Genomic DNA, 20,128 nt, shown 5'->3' with positions numbered 1-20,128 from the left:
CTGTAATTGAATGTTATAGTAAAATTCTCGCACTTCCTCTTCATGAAGAATGGGAGATTTTTTGTTGAAAAGATGCATCCAAGACTGAATCTCAACCATGTCATGAAGTGAGTCCATTCCAGGAAGATTAATTATCCCCATGTCAAAAACCCTGCCCGCCAGTACAAACTGCTTCCTCAGATTGTCAACAGTCTCTTCTTTGTTGACCTGCTCTTCAATTTTCCCTTGTACCACGTCCCTGTGACCAGTCTCCTTTGTGGATTTTGTTTGCTCAGCTTTCTTGGTTCCTCTTAGTTTTGTCTTTCAAGACCGCTTCTTCCTGTATCCCTTTTCTATTTCTTCAGTAGACACATCTACCACACCAGACTTAGGCAGTTTAAAATTGGGCACTTTGAAAGTTCTAGCACTCCTGTTTTCTGCTGTAGACTTAGCAATGGCTTTCAGAGCATCAGCCATCATCTTTTTGGCGTCAGATCTAGTAATAGGTCTCCTTTTAGACACTTCTCCCACCACTTTCTCTTTTCCCTTTTTAGATGCACTTACATCTCTCCTTTCAACCTTCCTCTTTATAGGTTGTTCATCACCTGCTGAGTCAGAGGAATCAGAGGATGGATATCTCCCAATATCTGGAGTTCTATCAAAGATAGGTTGGGTCTCTCTGATATCTTCATTATGAAATGTTCACTTTCATCAACCATGACTTCCTCTCGCATCATAGCAAGACTCTCAATCACAAATTCTTCACTCGCAGCAAGAATGTTCGACTCAGAGGTTTTGTTCCTTGTCAAATCTCCTTCGAAAAGAGCATCTGAAAGGATTTCATGATGAGGACAGGGTCCAGTAGGAACACTTGAACTGTTCAGATCTATAGAGTGAAAAGGGTTTTCAGGATTATCTAAGGGAGAACTTGTTGGAAGATTAGATCTTGATCCCGTGGATGACGGAGAGTAGAAAGCAATTTGTTCAATCTCACTAATTGCTGTAAGCATTTGCTTAGAAGCAGAAGAAGGGTCAGACATTTTGTCAAGAAGAAGAAGAGAGTAGCAGTATTGGAGAATGAAAAATGTAGAGATTGAAGCAAATTTAGCCCCCCCCCCCTTTTTTTTTGACAGAGTGAAGGAATATTGCAAAAAGAATGAAGGATTAAAAGAGAGAAAAAAAGGGGGTTTAAAAAGAAATGAAACGGTGCCAGGTCCCTATTGATTTGAGGCGTCACTTGGAAAGTAAGCGATGGGACTAACAGTCAGATTAACCGATGACTGACACGTGGCTTGATCAACGGTCACTTTATATCAGTTTGAAATTAATGTACGAATGCTAACCTCGACTAGGACCAGGTCCTATAATGCAATTTTATCATCATTACTCAACTGTTCTATCCATGTCTTTGCTTTGCTAGTCCTTTATGAATGTATACCTGCAATAGGTACAATATCGATCTAGCTTAGGTAAAATATTATTGACACAGAGGATACCTGCACTACGAGTTTAGCCATCAAGGAAATTCAATGATTGAATGACTAGAAATCAGTTTGAAGTCATCATGCCCAACATCAACCTATTACTCTCAAATTGATCTTTGCTAAGAGCTTTGGTGAAGATATCTGCAATTTGTTCCTCCGTTGGACAATATGTAAGCACAATGTTTCCTTTTTCAACATTGTCTCTCAGAAAATGATGTCTAACATCAATATGCTTGGTTCTCTTGTGGTGAACAGGATTCTTTCCCATACTAACTGAACTAGTATTGTCAAACATTAGAGGTATGGCCTTGATGATTACTCCAAAGTCCTCTAAGTGTTGTTTGAAAACATAACAATTGTGAACAACATGCAACAACTGCTACATATTCAGCTTCAGCTGTTGAAAGAGCTACTAAATTCTGTTTCTTAGTTCCCCATGAGATAAGTGAAGATCCATGGAAATGAGCCATCCCTGAAGTGCGCTTTTTGTCAACTTGATAACCAGCAAAATCAGCATCTGCAAAACCAACAAGATCAAAAGTGTCACCTGCTGGGTAGAAAAAGACCAGGTCTCCTGTCTTCTTCAAATATCTTAGAATCTGTTTTGCAGCCTTCAAATATGAATCACGAGGACATGCTTGGAATCTACCACACATTCCAACACTATATACGATATCAGGTCTGCTAGCAGTCAGATACAATAAGGATCCAATGATTCCCTTATACATGGTTTGACTCACAAGAGAATCAGATTCATCTGCTATAAGCTTGGAGCTTGTTCTCGTAGGAGTATTAATAGGTTTAGAATCTAACATATTGAATTTCTTCAACAGCTCCTTAATGTACTTTTCCTGACTGATTGAGATTCCATTTGATGATTGGTTTATTTGTAGCCCCAGAAAGAAGGTCAATTCACCCATCGTGCTCATCTCAAACTCCTTTCCCATTAATGATGAAAATTCTTCACACAAATGCTCCGATGTAGCTCCAAAGATAATGTCATCCACATATACTTGTATAATAAGCAATTCCTGTTCTCTTTTTAATAAGAACAAGGTATTGTCTATTTTCCCTCTTTTGAACCCATTTTTCAACAGGAACTTCGAGAGTCTTTCATACCAAGCTCTGGATCTTGTTTCAAACCATACAGAGCCTTATTCAATTTGAACACATAATCTGGTAACTCAGCATCCTCAAACCAAGGAGGTTGTTTAACAAACACCTCCTCTTTTGAGTCTCCATTTAGGAAAGCACTCTTGACATCCATTTGATATAGCTTGAATCCCATGAATGCTGCAAAGGCTATGAGAATTCTGATAGCCTCCATCCTTGCAACAGGAGCAAAGGATTCATCATAGTCTATACCTTCCTCCTGATTGTATCCTTGAACAACTAATCTGGATTTGTTTCTAGTAATCACACCATTTTCATCAAGCTTGTTTCTGAATACCAATCTGGTTCCTATAACCGTTCTGTCAACAGGTCGAGGAACCAGGTACCATACCTTACTTCTTTCAAACTGATGGAGTTCTTCTTGCATTGAATTAATCCAATTTGCATCACCTAATGCCACTTTCACATTCTTAGGCTCAATTGATGATATAAACGCTGAGAATGCAACTAGATTTCTTGTTTTTGATCTAGTGTGAACTCCAGAGTTCAAAGGTGAGATGAGATTATCAAGTGGATGTGAAGAGTGTGTTTCCATCCTGGTCTCAAGGTCAACTGGTTCATGTGATCAATATGCTCTTCTTCTTCAAGGAATTCTTCATTTTCTGGAGAGTTTGAGATATTTTGACTTGAGTTCAGAATGATACCAGGTTCCTCTTCACATTTTTCAACTTCATCAGCCTTTTCAGATGAGCTTTGATCAGCATTGTCAATCCCCAACTGGTCATTTACATCAGCTTCACTTCCTTCAATTTTCTGAGAATTAAACAGCTCAATTAACTCATCTTCATTATTTGATGCAGCACCTTTCAGATTTCCATCTTCATCAAACACAACATGAATACTTTCTTCAATACATTGTGTTCTCTTGTTGAAAACTCTGTATGATTTACTTGATAAAGAATATCCAACAAACACTCCTTCATCACTTCTAGGATCAAACTTTCCTAGATCATCCTTTCCATTGTTCAACACAAAACATTTGCATCCAAATGCTCTAAGGAACCTCAACATAGGTTTTCTGTTGTTGAGTAATTCATAGGGAGTCTTATTCAGTGAAGACCTTATCAAACATCTGTTAGTAACATGACATGCTGTATTGATTGCTTCAGCCCAAAAAATTTGAGGAAGATTTGACTCAATAATCATGGTCCTTGCAATATTTACCAAGGTTCTGTTTTTCCTTTCCACTACTCCATTTTGCTGGGGAGTTCTTGGAGCAGAAAATTTGTGACTAGAGCCATTTTTCATACAAAATTGATCAATTTTGAGTTTTGAAACTCAGTTCCATGATCAGACCTAATTCCAGCAATCACTTGATTTAACTTTGTTTGAATCATTTTGAAAAACACTATCAATTCTTCTGGTGTTTCTGCTTTTGATCTTAAGAACCTTCTCCATGTGTACCTTGAGTAGTCATCAACTATCACCAGAGTGTATTTCTTTCCACTTCTACTTTGAACTTTCAAAGGTCCACATAAATCCATGTGTAGCAGCTCTAATACTCTCGATGAGGTTACTTGCTTCTTTGGCTTGAAGGATGATCTGATTTGTTTTCCTTTGACACAACCTTCACAAATTTTACTTTCACAAAATTTCAACTTTGGCAGACCCAGGACCAGGTCCTTAGAAATAAGTCTATTCAATAAAGATGAGCTCACATTCCCTAGTCTTCGATGCCACATATCAGCATTTTCATTTTGAGCACTAAGACATGTCACATCATCTCCATGAGATGTTTCTAAGTTAGCCACACACATGTTTTTACTTCTATGATCAGTAAGAATCACTTTCTTTGTAGTTAGATTAACTACAGTGCACTTCTCAGATGTAAACTTCACTTCATTTCCCTTTGTCACAAATTTGAGACACACAAAAGACTATACTTCAACCCACTGACATGATACATGTTGTCAATGGATTCCCCAAGTGATTTTCCCACTTTACCAACACTTAAAATATACCCTTCTTTCCATCACCAAAAGAGACACCTCCTCCTTGAAGTGCCTTGAGTGAGAGGAAATTTTTGATATCACTAGTCGTATGTTTACAGAATCCACTGTCCATGTACCAACATTGACTGCTGCTCCTCTCACTCACCCGCAACAAGAATCACTTGTTAGGCTTGGGAACCCATTTCAATTTGAGTTCCCAGAAAGAAGACAAAAGAGTGATCAAAGTGTTTCTAGCCCAATGAGGTAGTTTCAGATTCTTTTTGACAAAGGATTTTTGAGCAGAATCAAGTCCTTTCTTTGAAAACCTTGTGGTTGAGAATTGTTTTGTGCGACAAGGTATCTCTTTTGAAACCCTTTGCTTTTCTGTATACTTTGAAAGTCTCTCATGTGACTTTCTCAAGGCAGTACACTCTTCTTTTAAATGCCCATTTTTACCATAGTGAAGGCACAACAAATTATCAGACACAAATACATATTTACTGTGAGGATTGAAAGGAGGAGTAATATTCAAACTTCCTAGACCCTTCTTGTTGAAATTACTTTGATTTGTTATGTTTGAAAGCAGCTTAGAAGATTTTGTCCACTTAAGAGATTTTTCAATGTTCATCTTTAAGTTTGACAATATCTTTTTCTAAGCTGTTGCTCCTTTCCAAAGCCAAATCAAGATTAGTCTCAGAGGTTTTCAGTTTTTCTTGAAGCTCAACTTGTAAACCATTAGACTTTCCTTTTTGCTTTTCAGCTTTCTCATTTATCAGATGCAACTGTTTTTTAAGTTCTATTTTGTCAGATTCCAGAACAGCCATTTTATCTTCAATTTTCAGCATTTTCTCATCCATTTTATCTCTATTTTCATTTAAACTTTCAAGCTCAGCATTCATAATATCTCTTTCAGAAGTCAACTCAATAACTGAATCAATCATAACATTTGCTAATGTTCTCAATTTTTAAGAGAATAGGTATTCAGATCATGTTTCATATCAAGAGAGTTACCTTATCCTCATTATCTTCATTTTCTGAATGAGCCATGAAAGCAAACATCTCATTGAATATGATTTCCTCTTCATGAACCACCACCATTGACACATCATTTGGTCCATCAAGATCTTCTGAGTCACTTGAAGAGTCTCCCCATGAAACAAGAGCTTTCTTGACCACATAGTCAGCATCAACTTTTCGATCATTCTTATTGAGTACCAGGTCCCTTCGCTTTTCTTTATCACCTCTTGGTTTTTGATATTCTTTGTTTCAACTTTGAGTAATGGACACTCTCTTATAAAGTGTCCAACTTTTCCACACTTGTAACAAGAATGATTTTGAGTGGCAGTTCGAGGAACATTTGCTCCCTTTCTAAAACCTTTGTTTTTCCTCACAATCTTCTGAAATCTCTTGATGAGGTAAGCCTTATCATCATCATCACTGGAGTCCTCTTCAGATCTGTATTTCAGCATCAAGGACTTATCTTTCTTGACTACCTTCTTTGATTGATCATGACTTCGGTTCATCTCATGAGTCTTTAGATTTCCAATTAGAGCATCCATTGTTAACACTTTCAGGTCCTTTGCTTCAGTAATAGCATCAACCTTACTTTACCAACACCTGGGAAGGATTCAAAGCACTTTCCTGACTTGCTTACTCATATTGATAGGTTCTCTAAGACTTCTCAACTCATTTGTGATGGATGACAGTTTAATGAACATTTCATGAATAGTTTAACCTTTTCTCATTATGAAATTTTCATACTGAGATGTAAGCATATCAATCTTTGACTCTTTTACTTGTTCAGTTCCCTTATGGTCTATTTTTAAGCAATCCCAGATCTCTTTTGCAGATTCACAAGCTGAGAGACGATTGAACTCATCAGGTCCTACACCATAGACAAGCAGTTTCTTTGCTTTGTACCCCTTTTCAATCTTCTTCCTATCAGCTTCATCATATTTTCGTCTAGGCTTTGGAACAAGCCTAGTGTTTTCACCATCTTTCTCTTCAATCATAGGGATGAATGGTCCATCAAAGACAATTTTTCATAGTTCATTGTCTTCAACCATAAGGAAGTCATGCATTCTCACTTTCCACCAACTATAAAAGAGGCAATTGAAACGAGGGGGTCTAGTTGAAGACTGACCCTCTTCCTGATCAAGTGGAGCAGCCATTCTAGAACAGGAGTCACTCTCTTGGTGTTAACCAGATAGAGAGTACCTGCTCTAATACCACTTGTTAAAATTAGTGTGTACACTATCAGTCAATGGACCAGGTCCCTTGACACACAAATAAGGATATAACAGAAAGTAAATGCAGTTTAACACCAGAGGAGTTTTACGTGGAAACCTCCTTACTCAAGGGAGTAAAACCACGACCTGTCTCACAGGATTTTCACAACTGTTGCACTAATCTGCACAAGCAAAAGTAAACCGGTTACACAAATGTGAGAAAAAGTTTTTAATCTCACCAACAAGCAATAACTCTATTGCTTGATGAGCCTAAATAGATGTTGTTCTACCCACTAAGCTATCAATCTAGACAACTTAGAATTTTCTAAGCAACACAACGGTTATCCACTAAATTAGTTCAACTAACTAACTTAGAATTTCAAATCAAACCACACTGATTCCTTTATAGATTTAGGATCAGTTTACAATGTAAGACCAAAAGAATATATTCTCAAACAACTACACAATATACGCCTGAGTTTAGGTTGTTCTTGAATGATTCTTCTCCTTGATTTTCTTAAGCCTTTGAAAGAGTTCTTGAATGTGCTTTTTCAAGTTGCAAAAACTAAAGAGCAATGTATGGAAAGATGACATTGTATAGACAAGTCAGTTTCCTTAAACCCCTGCCATTGGTCGGAAAGCTGACGTTTTTTGACGTAGTTGGGAACTGTGCACCAACTTTCTGTACCTTCTCCAGCTGGCAGTCAACGAACTACTCAAGTTGAGAACCGGGTACCTTCACAAGGTTTCTGAGTTTGTTAGTTCATCAAAACTACAAATAACAATTGGCATTTCTAATATCCAAGGAATCCATATTTCTCTTTGTTGGTTGCACCACGTAAATATCCTCAGTTTTTTTGTATAAGAGGCATGGAGGTGTAAGGAGAATACTCATGTGAAAAAAATAATGTCAAAAGAGGATAGAAAAATGTAACAGGTATGCCCACAAATGTTGTATAGCTGGGAGAATGGAGAAAATTTCATAAACTGTACCTAGTGAGGTTTCAACCAGAATTGCAGATGGTGTGGTAAGTCCTAAAGCTCAAGGGTTGTACACAACCTATAAAATATAAACGACTCATATTGTTAATTAAAAAATCACACCATTTTAGGACATTTCTTTAAGAGTCTTCTTTGACCATCGATGTAAATGCATTCCCACAACTCTAATCCATATTTGTATAGCCTTACAGATCCGGAGATACATCCAGTTGTTGGACTCCAACAATCGTGCTGGAATATGTTGTTCTTCCACCTCCATTGACCTTGGATATTTTCCGCCATGTATTTATCCGGGAACTCAAACATGAATATCTCATTATTCAACTCATAGATGTTAACTCCAAATACTCTTTTCCAGTTTGATGAGACCCACTTTCTAATGTCCACAAGGGTTGTTTTTTCCTTGTTGTCTTGCCGCAATATCCTATGAGTCATCTTCGGAGATCTTCCTCTTGCATATCTCCTTTTCTGCTTTTCATCTCCACGACCACCATGTATTCAATGCAAGTTCAGGAATAATTCGATCCTACCTCCCCCCTACCCCGTTATTCAAAGTTATTATGCTTATAGATTTCCCATATCATTATGGTTCCTTGTACAAAAATGTTTTGCACCTCATTTTGAAAATCTTCACATCTTAATCTCCTTTTATTCCTTTGACACAAAAACTGATCCATTCCATAGATTCCTTGCTCATTACTGATATATGCATCAACTTCCAACTTCTTTCAACCTAATCACATCATTTAGACTTACCCGTGTACCATATGGTTATATGGAAATATCTAAACCCCGTGTTTTGAGTAAATTATGTTCTCCATCTAAGAGCTATGGTGTAAGCAGTAATCACAATGGGTGATTATTGTTGGCTTGAACCAAGGAGGCTTAGATTCCAGTAGGTTTTTCTTCCCATCAAGTCACCGATGATTTGATAGTTCCATTTTCCACTGATGCAGGCCGATTGGGATCCTAACGGTCAAACCATTATCAGAAAAGTGAGTTTCTGTTGTCCTAGAAATTAGGAGAGTGAAAAACCATTGGTAAACCATGCTTTGGAGTTATTACTACTATTTGTTTTTGGGTTTTCGCTTTATTCAGACAACACAAATATTGGACAAGCTAAAAGACAACTCCCAAAGTTATTGCATGACATTTATAACTTTTGATAGATTAGCAACCTCTAACAATAACTGATAGAATATAGGATGACTAAAAAAATTCTAGAAAATGATAGAAAGGAAATGGAGAAGCAATTTCAATTGGTTAGAAAGGCATCGATATAAAATGATTCTTCAGTTAACCATGGCGCACCATTATATCTTTCACTTGTGACTATCTTTTATCAATTATCGTATTGTTTGTTGCTGCTACTGGTCTTATTTTCCATTATTATTAGCATGACTTCTTTACTATTTTGAGGAAAAGAATGTCAAAAGAGGTTTAAGAATGTCACAGGTATGTCCTCATTTGTTGCATAGCAGAAATAATGAACATTCCGTGAATTACAACAAAATTTTTTAGATATGATTATGTACCTAGTAAGGTTCCAACCTTAATTGCAATGTTGTAAGGCCTAAGGCTCAACGGCTGGAGACAACCTGTCAAAAACCAAAGACAATAATATGGACCAATCAATACAAATGTTGACTAATGAAATAGTTGCTTTAGGGATGAACAAGTCCCTGATAATTGATTCCATTCATCACTTTGTCAGCATCTCAAGTTTTATGTTTTGCTGATCATTATCGGATGGTACAATTTTTAATTGTTTTAGGAAATTGGTGTGTTTTGCAGAACTGTTTTTTTTTTCACTTAAAAAAAATAAATACAAATGTTGACTAGTGACTACTTTGATATAAAATTTCTCATCACTTCACCATGACAAATCAACACAACGTTGTTTTTGGTAAGGCAAAAATTTCTATGATTGAAATTGTATTGGTTAGTCCATATTATTGTCTTTGGTGAGGAAATTTATGAAACAACCTATCTACCTTCATAAGATAGGGGTAAGGCTGCATATGCACCACCTTTTGTAGACCACACTTGAGGAATCATACTGTGTATGTTTTTGTTTGAAATCCGTAGAAGCTACTTTTTGCTAGTATTCCATCATTGATTGAATATTTATTGTAATCTTATTTTATTAGAAAAAATCTTGCATGTGCTTCTTTTACAATATTTAATGGGTGATTGTTATGTTTGTGCAGTTGATCATGGATAAAGGTTGGATACATGAACCAAATTCTCTAAAAGATATGTTGACGGTGTCCAATCTTTCATGAAACATGTTTGATCTCACTTTGATAGAAATTCCAAAGTTCGATGCCCATGTCAAGACTGTTTGAATGTTTTTTTTTTCAAACACAAGAAGTAGTGTATGATCACCTATTGATCCAAGGAATTATGGGAAGTTACGTGCAATGGATATACCACGGGGAACAATCACAAATGAGAGATAGCAATGAATCAATTTATAGTGAAGATGAAAATGAAGAACATGATAACCATGATGGAATTCACACTATTTTAGAAGAGGCCAGTGGTAGATCATTTGTCGATTTTTCAGAGGAGACAACCGGTAATAATGTTTGTGGTAATATGAGTGAGAAAGAAGCAAAGAAGTTTGACAAATTGCTGGAAGAAGCAGGACGTGAATTATACCCCGGATGTAAGAAATTCTCAAAGCTTTCGTTTGTTGTGAAGTTATTACACATGAAAGTGTACAATCAATGGAGTAATAAATCATTTGATATGTTGTTGGAGTTTCTAAAAAGAGGCATTTCCTATTAATGAGACACTTCCTAAGTCATATTATGATGCTAAAAACATGTTTCAAGGTTTAGGATTAGGATATATTTCGATCCATGCTTGCAAAACATGATTGTGTATTGTACTGGACTTAACATAAAGATAGGCAGGAGTGTCCACATTGTGGTAGTTCCAGGTGGAAAATTGATAATGTAAGGAATAAGAAGATTCCCCATAAACTTATGCGGTATTTTCCATTAAAACCAAGACTTCAAAGATTGTTTATGCTTAGAGAAACAAGTGTTGACATGAGGTGGCATAAAGAGAAACATCTTGATGAGGAAAATGTGTTAAGACATCCTGTTGATTCTGAAGCATGGAAAGAGTTTGACAAAAATCATCAGTGGTTTTCATAAGAACCTCGTAATATTAGACTTGGTGTTGCAACAGATGGTTTTAACCCATTTGGTAACATGAGCAAATCGTATAGCATGTGGCCTGTCATTCTCGTTCCTTATAATCTTCCTCGTTGGAAATGTTTTAAGGACCCATTTATGATAATTTCATTACTTATTCCTGGTCCTCAAGCACCAAGAAAACATATTGATGTTTATTTGCGTCCTTTGATTGATGAGCTGAAAGGTTTATGGAGTGATGGTGTCGAGACATTTGATGCATCAACTGGAAAGTGCTTCAAGATGCATGCTGCTGTTTTATGGACCATAAATGACTTTCCAACTTATGGAAGTTCTCTAAATTACTTACTTTTCTAAATGTCTTACAATTTATACTATTTATGTATCAGACTACTAATATAATATAGTAAGCACACCCAAGGGTATAACTGTTTTGCTCAGTTCATCTGTCTCTCTTTCTTTGCTTTAAAATACTCTATGATACCCATTTTTCCACAATTAACAGGCACTGTACGTGGCCACCATTCAAAAAATCTTATATGTTGGATATCTCCCTCTCCATCCGGTCATCCTTGTTAGGTCTTCTTTCCATTCCTTTGGAACTTTATCTCTTCTAGTCTTTAGTCAATGCACCCTAGCCTTTTGCTTTAAGATATTCTCTTCAACATGATTCTAATCTTCTAGCTGACGTCTTGCCTCTTTCTCTTGTGTGCATTCTCCTATCATATCTGTGATATCCAAAACTTTCTCCATCACAGCCAAAATTGTATGGTCTATATTTGTAAACTGTCTAGAATTCAACTTTCTTAGTGCTATCTTGACAGTTTTAACTTTCTCCAAATCAGGCCCAGAGAATGGCCCTGCACAGTTCCACGCACACTAAAGTATTTCCTTGATATCTAGATGATCCGCTAGGCTGTTATGAATTTAAAAGGTCTGTTACACATGGGCCAATATCTTCCATTTTTTTTGCAAGAGGAGTATGTTCAGAGAATTTAGTCTTTTAAGGGACCTTTAAGAGCTTTTAGTTTCTCCCATATATTCTTCATTTTATTTGTAGTTTTGCTTACTTTCCAGCTCTCTTGTATAATATCCACAAAGGATATATTTTTGACCTAGACATAGAAAAATCTGAAAGAGACTTTACTTTTGAAGTTGTTATTGTGTGTTTTCAACTGAGCATAAGCTCCACCAAGTACTCAAGGTTTGTAGATCCCTTGAGCTTATAGTTGAAGTGCATCCCATGAATATTTCCTTTGATCTAAAGTGTTGAATGCATATATAATTGTGAATAAGCATTTCCTTTTTATTTATTCCATGTATGTGGCAACAGATGAATTCTTTATGATCTTGAATTATTTAATATTGTACCTGTTGTCCCATATAGTCTAGACTCTTGCCTACTATCATACTGAAGGCGTTTTCTCTGTAGATGTTCACTCAAGTGTGATTGCTTTTCAGGTTACTATCTTGATATATAATCCATCAAATACTGTAGAAAATTTTTTTATTTTGCATGTGCTATGATATAGTAAAGGTTATAAACCACTACTAAACATATATTTTTTAATGAATTAGGTAATCTTTCTGGATGGAGCACAAAGGGATACATGGCATGTCCTACTTGCAATAAGGATGCATCTTCACAAAATATAAGAAGTAAAATTCATTACATGGGTCACCGTCGGTATCTTGAACCTAGTCACTCATGGAGAAGAAGCAAGAAATTGGATGGTAAGAAAGAAACAAGATTGAAGCCACAAGAACTGTCATGCGATGATGTCTTAGAACAATAGAATTTGTTAAGTACTTATAGAGCTGGGAAAAACTCAAGTAATAAGAAAAAGAAATGCCTCCCTGGAGAGTTGAATTGGGTGAGGAGAAGTATTTTATTTGAGTTACCATACTGGAAGGCATAATTTAGATGTCATGCACATAGAAAAAAATATTTGTGAGAGTATTTTGGGGACATTATTTAATATAGATGGGAAAACTAAAACACATATAAAGCAAGACAAGATCTCAAGGATATGAATATCAGAAAAGAACTATGGTTGCAACATGATGGTTCAAGTTGTACAATGCCAGCAACTTGTTATGTTATGTCAAAAAAAGAGAAAAAAGTTTGGGCATTCTTAAAATCAGTTAAATTTCCTGATGGTTATGCTTCAAATATCTCAGGGTGTGTAAGTGCGGATGATGGTAAGATAGCTAGACTCAAAATTCATGACTACCATGTTTTGTTACAACGAGTGTTGCCTATTGCTCTTCGTGGATTTGTAAATAAAGATGTTTCTTTGGCATTAATTGGGTTAGGTCATTTCTTCCAACAATTATGTTGTAAGACATTGAGAATAGATGACTTAGAAAAACTTGAAAAGGATATAATTAGTATACTATGTAAGCTTGAGATGATCTTTCCACCAACTTTTTTTGATGTTATGGTACATTTGGCTGTTACCTCGAGAGGCTATATATGGGGGACCAGTACAGTATCGTTGGATGTACAAAATTGAAAGGTTCTTGTGCCAGCTTAAGCGTTATGTACGAAACAAGGCACGTCCAGAAGGTTGTATTGCACAAGGCTATATTATTGATGAATGTTTGACATTTTGCTCTATGTATCTTATGACATTGAGACTAGATTTAATCGTGAACATTGAAATGATGATGGATCTAGAAAAAAAAGGTGAAGATATTCTAGACATATTTTCAAATAGTTCTAGACCATATAAAGATGGGGTATATGATGCCATATCAAAGAAATATTTTGAAAGTTGGCTAATTGTTCTCAAATTTCAAGATAGATATTTATATGATGTGCCTGAGAAGGAAAATTTAGAGGTAGAAAGTGATGAGTTGCATATTTCAAATGATGAAGTGTATCAAGATATTTCATTTGAAAATAATTCAATTGTCAATGATACAGTGGATATATTGAGTCAACTACATAGAGATGATGTTGATTCGATTATCTTAGATGCAAATGTAAATGAATCGAAGGCTCAAATAGAACAAGAAGTTGAAATTGATAACAATGAAGATGATTCTGACCAAGATGATGATTCTATGATAGAGTACATCAGTGATGATGAGGAGAATGAAGGTAATACTAGTACTGATGATGAAGAAGTTGATAGCACATGTGATGGTGACGACATTGATTTGTGACATAACCTCATAATAGTAAGTTCAATTACTTAAACCACTTGACATGAGTTCAATTATATATATCTTCTCATCACTTCCTTTTCCCCTCGCTGCCTTGGAGCCTAGAAAATGTTCTCATCAAGCTTGTATAAATTGTTGATATCAGCAATCAAAGGTTGGTGCTCTGTCCGGTTGGAATGACTGAGTTCCTGATGAACTTGTTAGAGAGTATGGACTCTCCTTCCGGCTCTGGTCTATTGAATTTGCTTGTTTTTCTTGTATGCTGACTGTCATCCCTTGTTCCGGCAGTGGAAGTGGAAAACTTCCTCGTTGTGTATTGCTTACAACAATATCAGGTTTGGCCTCTTTTCTCTCGCTTTTGCTGGTCCTTGTATAAATTTTTGTTGGCTGTCAATCTGTCATAGCTTAGACTTGGGATTAGTTCCCCTACAACTCTTTTGTGCCTTTTAAGTCTAGTATCTGCATTGTACATAAAGCAGTGGAACTCTATGTCTTCACTGTAACTAAGCATGTTATCTGTTATTGTTCAATAATGATTCCCTTGTTTTGATAAGAACAGATGGAATGTGATGCCTGTCTGTATTAATAATCTTTCTTTCCATGCTAGGTAACTGATTAAAATTTAGAAAAACCTGTTTTTCTTCTTTGTTAATCTCTTAATTTACTACATAGTCCGCTAGCTAATTAGCTTATGTGAATATATGGTGCACTTGCACATTGATTTGAGTAACCATATGATGTATGCCTTATATTTTTCACTAACTCCCATGGAATTCTCCAATTCTTTGTACTCATGTGCATTAAACTAATTAATCTGTCTCCAACTGAACATAATTAAAACTTTGCCTACTGCAATAAGACAGAGCTTCCCATACTGCTCTTACCTCGGCCTCCATGTTTGTGGCCTCCCCTATATTTTGTGCCTATGAATATAACAAATCTCCACTTATATTATGCAAAAACCAAAAGCACTCTGCCCAGGGTTGCCTTTGCTAGCTCCATCCGTGTTGCAAGTAATCCAACCCTCTCTTGGCGCCATCCATCTTACTAAAAGATAGTTTCGTTCCTGTCAACATTGATATTATTTATTTGGATTGTTCCAACTAATGAATTCTCCTTGAAAATAATTAAAACTGACAATATGTATTTATTTCATTACCAAATTATTGATTGGTTTCCACTTGCATGAAATGTTATTGTTATCATATTCAAAAAAGACATTTATTACATGACATTTTCTGACAGTTCACAAGCTCTCAGCTATGGCTCATCTCAAAATTCTCCTCTGTGGTGATGTACTTAGCCGTCTCAATCAGATATTCAAACGTGTTTCTTCGGTGAACAAGGCAGCTGGTCCATTTGATGCTCTTCTTTGCGTACGCCAATTTTTTTCGTTATTCAGTAGAGGGGATTGAGGAATTCAATGGATACATTGAGAGGTGTTCCAATATTCCGATACTGACCTATTTCATTGGTGATTATGGTGCAGGGTCCCCAAAAATATTGTTAGAAGCATTGAAGGACCCGAGTAACAAAGGGTTTAAGATGGAGAGTTTAAGAGTCTGATAATTTGTATTGGTTGAAAGGAAGTGGGAAGTTTAGCCTTAATGGGTTATCTATGGCATACTTATCTGGTAGGCGAACTCCAAGTGGAACTCAATTCGGAAAATATAGTCAAGATGATGTTGATTCTTTGAGGGCTTTAGCAGAGGATCCAGTAACAGTAGACATCTTTCTTACAACCGAGTGGCCAATGGAGTGACAAATGGAACGACATAAAAAGCTCCTGTAGAAATTTCTGATTCATCTGGGAGTAATCCCACAGGGTCAGAGTTGGTAACTGAGTAAGCCTCGGTTTTATGTTGCAGGAACTGTAGGTGTGTACTTTGATCGTGAACCATATGCTAACGTTGATGATCTACATGTAACTCACTTTTTGGGCTTAGCTCCTATTAGAAACAAAGATTAACAGAAATTCATTCATGTGATATCCCCCACTCCAGCATTAACAATGTCGAAAACTGAACTTAGTGCAAAGACACCAAACACTATCATGTCCATATACAAATGTTGACAAAGCAGCCAATCCGATGGAACAACAAAGAGGTCCGGTGATAGTAATTCTGAGTCACAGTATCGGAGGTATGATGTATCCAAGAAAAAGCAGAAAAATGAAGATAGTGGTGGTGACAGACTCTGCTTTAAATTTTCCTCTTCTAGCTCTTGTCCAAGAGGAAACCAGTGCCATTTTAGACATGATGAAGAAGCTTCAGAACAATACTCAAGAGGTGTGCGTTTTGACTTTCTCAACAAGGGAAAATGTGAAAAAGGTCCTGATTGCAACTTCAAGCACAACTTGCAGGATTCTCAGATCAGCATCTGGGGCAGCAAGCTCCAACAAGTCAAGAGAATGCTGGTTTTGTTTGTCAAGCTCGAATGTTGAGTCACATCTCATCACTAGTGTCGGAGAATATTACTACTGTGCACTTGCTAAAGGACCTTTAACACCCGAGCATGTGCTGATTATGCCTATTGAACACACACCCAATACGTTATCTCTGCCACTGGAATGTGAAAAGGAACTGGAACGACTTCAAAGCAGCCTCAAACATTACTTCAAAAAGCAAGGGAAGGAAGCAGCTTTCTTTTAGTTCGTATTTAAGCGAGGAAGTCATGCCAATCTCCAGGTTGTTCCCATTCCCTCATCCAGGGCATCTGCAGTTCGAGATATTTTTAGGTTGGCTGCTGACAAATTGGGATTCAAGCTTACTATTGTTAAAGAAGGAAGACAAGCGTTGCGTACACAGTTCGACAGAAGTTGCAACTTATTTTATGTTGAAGTTCCTGGAGGTGATATTTTGTCACATGTTATTGAGGAGAATGAAAAATTCCCAGCTCAATTAAGACATTTTATCCCTTTTGTTGTATTGTTGTTTTATCTTGTCTAATATTTTAGAACAAAAAATTATATTTGTGTGGTGTGTAATATATAATTTTTTTTTTAAAAAAATGTTAGTTAAAAATGTTTTTAAAATTAATTATGATATCATTTAGAACAATGATTTTTTTTCTATATCCAATAATTGAACTATTCAAGTACGAAATTTAGGTTGTAGCCATTTCAACATACATTCTTTTCGTGACAAGATTTCTTTGTAACTAAATAGTAGGTTGAATAGATATACTTGTACAATTGTCACTAATTTTTTGACCTATTAGTTAAGAAAATCAAGGTCACGATTGAATAATAAAAATTTGCGACTAAAGTTTACGATGATTAACTGCAGTCTCTAGTTTGTCGCTAATGTATCGACATATTTTTTTCAATGAAGTTATTCATATCCTAAAATCTACTAATTTAAGGACAAAAAATGGTTCGTCACTAACATATCAATATATGTTTTGCGACAAAAAAAATTGTGTAAAAATTATGTAATTTAATACAAAAAATGAGTTGTCACTAATGTTTCGATATAAGTTTTTGCGACAAAAGTGTTTCATCTACAAAAATTAACTAATTTTAGCACGAAAAATGATTTGTCACTGATACATTAATATACCTTTTGAGACAAAAAGTTTTCGTATAAAAAATTTAACTGATTTAGAGACAAAAAATGGTTTGTCGCTAATTGGGAATATCATTAGTGACATAATATCGTGTCACTAATAATTTCAAATTCGTGGTTTATAGTCCTCAATAAATGGCGCCACTCCAATTTTTGGCGGAAAACTTTAGTGGACAAAATTTGCTACGAGATTTTTTATGTTTTGTCATAAAAAATACGTGACCCATATATTTAAGCACAAAATGAATTTTCTGTCACTAAAAGTGAACTAATAGTGATGAATTTTGTGTCGTAGCTAATAATTTCGTAGTTATATATCATATTTGTTGTAGTGTATGTGTGCACTATGAGTTGGGGAGATAAATTTTAATAGCTTGAGTTGCTTAGAGTGCATAATGATGTGAAGTTGGTGTTCCTTGTAAGTTTGGTGCATTAACTATGAACTTTGTATCCATGATAACGTGTGTTATGAGCTTCTATTTGAATCTTTTAGTCCTTGAAAGTGTTTGTGTCATTCGAGGACGAATGTTTTCCAAGTCAAGAAGAATGATACAACCCTCAAAATGAAATAGGACAAACTAGAGCTTCTCGTGTGTTTTATGAGTTAATAAGATGTTAAAATTATGAAAATAGCTTTGGAAGTCAGTTTTAAAGAATTTAGAAGTCTAATGTCAAAGAACGACCAAGACGTTCGGAAACTAGTCTTGTGTGTGCTAGTGTGCCTTTGCATGTTTTATCTGTTTTAGTGTGGATTTGGAGTCTAAAATTAGTTTAAGGGAAACTATAATCTATTTGGTCATATTTAGGGTCGAACGTACGGGTACGACTCTGCAAAGACAACCCTAAGGGTCCCAATTGATGCCTAGCTGACGCTTGGTAGATCATTTTATGCCCCGTCAAAAGGGGGCGTTGCTTCAAACATAGTTGTGCGATCTTAGCCCCAATTTGGGGAGTATCTGAACAAAACCACGCCTAGCAGGACAGTCCGTAGTCCAAACGACGCTAGTAGATGGTGGCCATCGTTTGACACCTGCAATTTATGCAGTCACATCCGCGGAGAACCTCCTTGATGTAACCGGCATCGTCGTCCTCGGAGAGTACCAAGACTAGCCTCTTAGAATTCTTCATTACATTCATAGGTTAAAAGTGCGGAGAATTTAAACTTTTCATCTATCTCTACTTCATGAGATTTATTTAGACCTCTCACTTACACATAATATATGCCTACCGAGTTTACTTTGAATCCTCGTATAAGAAGATTACATAGTCTTCTACTTTTTATGTCACATATATAAAATACACAATATAGTCATAATAGGTATGTCTCATATTAAACCATCCAAACAGAATAGAACAATATGGGCATAGCCCTTACACAAATGTATAAATTCCTATTAGGGCTTACAACAATATCTTGAAACAACAAGAGTGAAATGATTGTCTTTAGACAATAACAATATAACGTAGGTAAAGTGAGAGAAAGGCATATTCCTCGGAACTTGAGGACATACGCACACTTGGAGAAATGATCCAAGCCATCTTTCAAAAGTGGTCACGAACCCTTCAATTAACGGAACCTAAAATGTTGGGGGAAAAGGGAGAAATAGGGGTTAGCACATCACTTGTACTAAGTATGGAAACATATGCACACACAACCTTGAAATCATGCTAAAAATTGACATTTGATAAAACCATGCAAAGTTACCTTGAAAAGACGGATGCACAACCCAAGAACACATATAAGGAAATAATCATATACTTCTTATGGCACAAGAATATTCAACATAAGCATAACATTCATTTCATAAGAGCATAAAAAGACATAAGAATCACTTCCTAGGATTTATCTCAAGGCCAACTAGTGCATAGGTAGAGTCTCATACCCTTACCTAGACTAAGTCAAACCCGTTAAGTCCTCCTAGTTAGAGTTAACTTTATTTCTTCATTTTCCTTTTGGGAAAATCTTGCCTTAAACAACATAAAACACATGAGCTAATATAGAATCCGGTGTCATGGAACTCTACACTGAAAGAAGGTGGACTACTTGCCAAGGTAGTACCAAAACATAAACATAACACCTAGGTGGATCCACTAGCTAGTATTCATATAAGGGCAACATAGTTAAAGAACTTGGAGATGTGTTTGGGACCTTCTTTATGCTACATGCATTATAGTCTCCAATCTCATGAGTACAATAGTGAGTTCACTCGGTGCTAAGCTAGAGTCCCTTTTGAAATGTCTTTCTTTAACAATCATAACTTAGTTTAAGTCATAGGAGAATAGATCCTTATATAGTAATAGTCATTACCTCAATGGTAATTACAGGAAAACTCCTTTAAATACAACCTTTCACATTTGAGATTAGCATATTAATATCACCTTAATAATAAGGCACATAGGCACTTCATAACCAACCCTATATCATTT

At 36.0% G+C, this 20,128-nt stretch overlaps 1 non-coding gene and 1 pseudogene across 1 annotated transcript; both read left to right on the top strand.

Annotated features, from left to right (window-relative positions):
• The first annotated feature begins 9,456 nt into the window (after nt 1-9,456).
• On the top strand, nt 9,457-9,557 carry LOC114077410. The gene has a single exon (XR_003578715.1). It is a non-coding gene; the product is annotated as a small nucleolar RNA snoR99 (small nucleolar RNA).
• Nucleotides 9,558-15,397: 5,840 nt separating this feature from the next.
• LOC107019602 lies at nt 15,398-17,083 on the top strand (annotated as a pseudogene).
• The last annotated feature ends 3,045 nt before the right edge of the window (nt 17,084-20,128 follow it).

Source organism: Solanum pennellii, chromosome 5 (genome assembly GCF_001406875.1).
Source record: "Solanum pennellii chromosome 5, SPENNV200".
NCBI classification, from domain to species: Eukaryota; Viridiplantae; Streptophyta; class Magnoliopsida; order Solanales; family Solanaceae; genus Solanum; species Solanum pennellii.
The sequence above is the reverse complement of the archived record's forward strand: the minus strand, read 5'-3'. Positions and strand labels throughout refer to the sequence as shown.